This window comes from Euprymna scolopes, chromosome 46 (assembly GCF_053919585.1).
Source record: "Euprymna scolopes isolate OS-2025 chromosome 46, ASM5391958v1, whole genome shotgun sequence".
In the NCBI taxonomy this organism is placed as follows: domain Eukaryota; kingdom Metazoa; phylum Mollusca; class Cephalopoda; order Sepiida; family Sepiolidae; genus Euprymna; species Euprymna scolopes.
In genome coordinates, this window is record NC_136527.1 from 162,861,236 (window position 1) to 162,867,552 (window position 6,317).

The 6,317-nt window shown below is 49.2% G+C and overlaps 1 non-coding gene across 1 annotated transcript; it reads left to right on the top strand.

Annotated features, from left to right (window-relative positions):
* Positions 1–5,130: 5,130 nt before the first annotated feature.
* LOC145271589 (U1 spliceosomal RNA) lies at positions 5,131–5,293 on the top strand. The gene has a single exon (XR_013865997.1). It is a non-coding gene; the product is annotated as a U1 spliceosomal RNA (small nuclear RNA).
* Positions 5,294–6,317: the final 1,024 nt, after the last annotated feature.

A 6,317-nucleotide genomic window follows, 5' to 3' on the forward strand; every position in this document is an offset into this window, starting at 1 on the left:
AGCTTCCTCTAGAAGAAAACACCAATGAGACTCCCCCTGAGTCTATGGAAGACGTAACAGCTGAGCCTCCAGTATCTCTCACCAAAGAAGCTCAGCCTACCCCTCCCCTATTCAACAGTCCGGAGCCGGAAAGAATAGCTCCGGAAGACCAACAAGCGGCGTCGGCGCAGAAAGCAGTGGAAGAAAAGGCGCCCTCCAGGACGGAAAAAACAAGAAAATATCCTTTTTGGCCTGGGGAGCGCCTTTGTGACGCAGAACTAGCTGTCGGGGACCTAAACGGTACGCAGAAAAAGAATCTCCGGCAGCTAGAAAAGTTAACAACGGTAGACTCCAAGAACATCACGGACCCCCGAATTTCGCCGACGCCCCGAATCTCATCACCTTCGTGCGGCCAAATAGGGGAGGAAGATCAAAGGCACTATGGAGGATGCTGGAGGCAGGAAAAACAACTTTCCCGGGCTTCAGGCTCATGGACGAGGAGCACCCATCTCTGACAAAAATTGCTAAGCAATGTGAAGGTCGGGTCCCTATTTACGTTCACCCCTCCTTCTATAGGGCAATTAAATTGACGTTCCCCTTGGACGTGGGGGGTCTGGCCAGGAACGGGCGGCTTACGCCCGACCTGCTCAAGGGCAGTCTGGGCCAGACCTTCGACGTCCTCTCTCCCGAGGACTTTAGACCCCTAGTAGAGGAATACTACTAGGCAGTGGAAACATGGAAACGAGCTTAAATTTAGCTAGTTTAAATGCGAGGGGCATGAGATCCCGAAGCAAGGCTGTTCGCGTGCTGAGGGATCTCGTGGCCCTTGAGGTAGACATAGCCACCTTGCAAGAGACCCACTTTGTTGGGGCCGGGGACTGCGATGTGCTGGTGAACGATTTTGATGTTTACTCAGCATATGGCAGTCTCTATAGCCGGGGGGGTTTCTGTACTAGTGAGTCGCACTCTGTCTGCGACGGTTACACTTGTCCACGCGGACGCTCATGGGAGGCTGGTCGTGGTCGATGTTGCCGTTAAAAGTGGCGCGTTTCGGATCGTGGCAGTTTATGCGCCTAACATCCCCAGCGAGAGGGTTTCCTTTTTTCGGCGGGTGGAGGTGTTTCTCTCTTTGGGTCCGGAGCGGGTAGTTTTAATGGGGGACTGGAATGCCATCCTGGACCCCAGCATAGATAAGGTCGGGGGGGTTAGAGGGTCGAGAGGGTGTGAAAGCAGCCTGTCTGACCTGATGGCCTCGTGCGATCTGGTCGACAGGTTTCGTCTGGATCACCCCGGGAGGGAGATGTGGACGTGGCAATCTAGCTCGGCCGCCTTTACAAGTTCATACTTGGACAGGATGTTAATTAGAAGGGGCGACACAGATTTCCTATCTTGTCCCACGTTCCACTGGTTAGGTCATTCGGACCACAAACTTGTGTTGGCCCGTTTGAAATTAGGTAATAGGCCTAGGTTGGCTGGCTACTGGAAGATGAACGCCTCCTTATTGGAGTCGGTCGACTTCCGGGAGCAGCTGACATTACTAATTCAGAGGGAGTTAGTGGGGGCGGTTACCGAGAGTAGATGGTGGGTTAATCTTAAGGCTACCATTAGGCGCTTTTGTGTCCAATACAGCCAACGCCTCGCGTTAACTAGGGCTCGGACCAAAAGGCACTTAGAGGATAGATTGACCCGGGCGGTGGCAGGGGGGGATTCCCTAGAACTAGCTCTAGTTAAGGGGGACCTCAATCGCTTGGCTAGCGAGCGATATGAAGGTCAGTTAATTAGGGCTAGGTTAGAAAGAGTTTCCAACGAAGCCGTGAACGTTGACGCTGTTGAGCGTAAGGCTGCCCTAAGACGTGGCTCGGACGGGTACATTCGGGAGGTGAATAACCTGGGAGGGCGTCCTCTCGTGTCGACACGGGAGATCTGCAATGGGTTTCGGCAACATTTGGAGGAGCGCTTCACCAAACTACCCAGACTCCGCGGCCAGGAGTTTGGCAGCTATTTAGCTGGCTCGCCCCGCCTTACTGCGGCCCGAGCGGCTAGCTGCGAGGGGATGGTTACGGAGCGTGAGGTCATTACTGCGTTGAAGCAGGTTGGCCGCAACAAATCTCCGGGGCTCGATGGTTTACCTTACGAACTGTTCTTGAGGCTGTCGCCCATGTTTGTGCCCCTTCTGACGGGCGTGTTTAACCACTGGTTTGCCCAGGACTCGATCCCGAGGCAGGTAACCAAAGGAGTGGTCACGCTTCTGAAGAAGGGGAACCAACATGGAGGGGGGAATCTAGATGACTATAGGCCCATCACTCTGCTTAACGCAGACTTCAAGATTTTGTCCCGCGTTCTTGCGAATCGACTGCAGGCTGTTATCGGCGACTTGCTCGAACCGGATCAGAACTACGCTGTGAAGGATCGATCGATTCAAAACAATCTGCACTTGATTCGCACGATCTTAGAGGGGGTAGAAGACGACACAGAAGCCGCGCTGATCAATTTAGATCAGTCCAAGGCGTTCGACAGGGTGGACCATGGGTTCCTGAGGGCTGTTGTGGAAACCGCCGGCTTTGGTCCGGACTTCCGCAAGTGGATCTCCGCCCTGTATCGTGATCCCGCGGTGGTGGTGCAAGTTAATGGTAGGTTGTCGGAGTCCTTTGGGGTCTCCCGGTCGGTGCGGCAGGGTTGTCCGCTGTCGCCTCTGCTTTATGTCCTGGCGTTGGAGCCCTTCCTTCGCAAATTAAGGGACGAGGAGGCGAGACCAGTCCTACGCGGCATAGCTCTGCCTGGCGGCAAAGTTGCCAGGGTGTCCGCGTACGCCGATGACGTCACCGTGTTCGTCGCACGACGAACCGACATTGAAGCGGTGATAGAGGCGATCGCTGAGTATGAAGTTGTCACAGGGGCCGTGATCAATCGCAGCAAGTCCGTTGGCCTGCGGTTGGGCGCCTGGACCGGGGTAAACTCGCTTCCAGGTGCGTTCGGCTGGACAGATGGCCCAGTAAAGATCCTCGGTGTGTGGTTCGGGCCGGACCTCCAGCTGGACAAGAATTGGTCGGAAGTACAGACTAAGGTCGAGTCGTCAGTAGGGACTTGGATTCGGAGGAAATTGTCCTTGAAGGGTCGTGCGGAGGCATGTGCTACATACGTGTTTCCGCTGATCCTTTACCGTCTATCTGTTCTTCCCCTGCCTGCGGACCGCTGTAAGGCTTTAGAGCATCTCCTATTCAAACTTCTTTGGGTAGAAGGAAAGCCGTATGTCCGTAGACAGGTCTGTACACAGAAGCTTAGCGAGGGAGGCTTGGGGATGCCTGATCTGCTAAGTCACAAGCACGCAGAAAGATTGGCATTCCTGAGTCGGACACTGATGGAGGAAACGCCCTGGGTACCAGTCGTGGAGCAAGCTTTCCCACGGCTCATATCCAACCCTGCCGCTGAAGGTCGCAGAAGACCGGCGGGGGAAAGGTGTTTCCTGACCGAATGCCGAGCCGCCCTTAGGGCATTGCCGGGGTCCAGTGACCTTGCACGGCCTAGGTGGTTGCTATATAGGGATGTAGTGGAGGGGACTGCAAAAGACCCGCTGGTGGAGCGACTACATCTGTCGAGGGGGGAAGTTCTCTCGCTGTGGAGTTGGGCGCCTGCCAGTAGCTATATCAATAACGCTGAATTTTCGCTTACGTGGAGGCTAGTCCGAGACGCGCTGCCACTCTTCGGCAAACTAGCCAGGGACGATCATGATAGGGATTATTACTATCCCCCGTGCCCACGCTGCAATGATGAAGAGGAGGAGGAGACGAGAGAACACGCGTTCTTTCTTTGCAGCGGGGTTCGGAGTCTCTGGGAGTATGTCGAAGGGGTAACGGCTCGCATCGACCCCGAGCCGTCGGTGCCACTTGATTTAGCATACGTAGTCGATAATGTGGATCCGCCGTTTGACAGGGAGAAACGGTTGGGGTTTCTAGCGATCCTAGCGGTGGCTAGGTTAGTGACGTGGGTTTCACGTCTGGACATTGTCTATAGGGGGCAATCCGTTTCTGATCACGATCTGGTTGTTCGTTTTAAGCATCAACTTAAAACGAAAATCAGATGTGATTGGAAAAGATTGCCCCACATCGACTTTGATAGGAGATGGGTGCACAACACTAGTTTGTGCATCCGACGAGGCGCTAGATTTAAGTTCGTGTTTCCACCCTAGTGGTATTGGTCCTAGGGTGCTGAGGTTTCTTTTTTCTCGGAACCCAGTCCAATCAAGACAAGTAATATAAGGTTTACCTTATAATATTGGGTAGTTTTAAGGCTAGATAGGTAGTAACCACCAAGAGTGGATAGCTTGTGCTTTTTATAGGGCCTAGATTAGGGTAGTATGCGTGAGGATCCTGTTCCCATAGCTTTTTATTTTTTGATAGATTGGCACTAGGAGAGCTTCCAAAGATGCCCAAAAGTCCACTTGTTTTATTTTGTCCCAGGCCTATTTTGCCCATTACGTACATTATCTTGGAAGACGCCATCCATCCCTATTATCCCCGACCCTAATTTATTTTCCATACATGTCCCTAGTTCCTCCACTCCCCTCTAGGGAAAGACCTGCTTGCTTTCACCCTTTCCCCCCGGGGGAAGAGGACCGGAAGACAGTAGGCGTTTCATATGACAGACCAGCTGTTAGGTAGGGAGGGTCCCCTTACTAACCCGCCCCCATAGGCATTTTGTTAATTTATTTTATTTTTCTTTCTTTTTGGGTGTATTCTAGTTTGCCCCCCTCCCCATCATCTCACCCCCATTTAATTAATAAAAAAAAAAAAACAAAAAAAAAAAAACCTTTAGTTTGTACATATTTTTCCCTTTTTATTTCTTGTATATAATTTTATATGTTCTTTTTTCCTTTATCACAGTGTGAATGTCGCCTGCCATCCCGTAAGCTGGGGAGCTGTTATTTTAAGTAGGTCCGGGTAAGAATGTTAGGCGAAACAGTGCGTGATAGAAACTCTAGTATAGGTTTTATAATAAAGTACTTGCTATCTTACGCAAGTCTAGCTAAGGACTAGAAAAGACCCCTTTTTTCCCCACTTCCCCTTACTGGCCTTTGTGCCTAAGCGTCTTCGTACCCCAAATGAGGCCTTGGCAGTAGATAATGCCAAGGCCGGGGACGAGGGGCTAAATATCATACTTACCTTACGCAGGGGTAACGGTGATCATTAAGGTCGTTCCCCCAGAGCGAGGCCCATCCATTGCACTGCGGTTGGGTTGACCTTTGCGATCGTCCCAAATGTGGATGACTCGGACATGCTATTTCTAAGTGTGGGGTCTGCGTTCGCGCTCACCTCGATAATACAATCAAAATCAGAAATCCTTCCCTACTTTTTCCAAGTACCTCTCACTCGTAGGTCTGTACTCCCTCCGCTTAATCTCTGTAATAGCAAGAAATAGGCAATTTCTCTCGACCAGTTTATAATCCACTTCAATTCCAACGTTCTGATTGTATCTAATTTGCATGTAAATGTAATCAACGTTTAATCGTGAGGAATTCGTCTAGCTGTCGCCTACAGCTACTGAAAGTGTCTTCTTTCGATATACAGTGTGGACATAAGCCCTGTTACAAAATTTCTGAACTATTTATTATGATAATATTAAAATAAATTTACTATTTAATTGTCTTTATATGATAATGTAATGTATGATTTCTTATTTTTTAGAAACAAAAGATGTTAATTTTTAAACAATGTTGAATTGGAGAGAAGATTAACCATGGAGCAACACGAGAATGACGTACGGCACAAGAAATATTCAAGTTGGGGGAAACAAAACTCAAAATCAACAAAATGTTTATAAAAAGGACGATTACTAATTACCTGTAAACTTCATTGATCAAAGATAAACAACGTCCCCACACCTTAAGAACACCTAAACTTATCAAAAATGTTAGGGCAAAATCAGACGAAATCCAAAAAGATGCATGTGACAAATGGCGAACAAAGCACAAACATCACCAAGGACGATGTGAAGGATATGTCAAAGTGACCTTTTAATGTCATCTTATAAGCTCCAAAAGCGACAGTTCTCTCTGCAGCCACAATTGCAAAGAAACTCATCAGAAATCGACTCTTGTTAAACCTTATTATCAGACAAGGCACGCTCAATAATATCATCTTCACAGATGAAAAGTTATTCTCACTTCAACATCCAACAAGCATCAAAATGAAAATGTCCTTGTGAGAATACCTGATAATGCCGGAAAGATTTTCAAAATGAAGAAATCATCATCAGTGATGGTCTGAGCAGCCATTTCTGAAAGAGGGAAATCTCCATCAATTTTTTTAAAATGCCAATAGACTATTTTTTCTTGTTCTTAA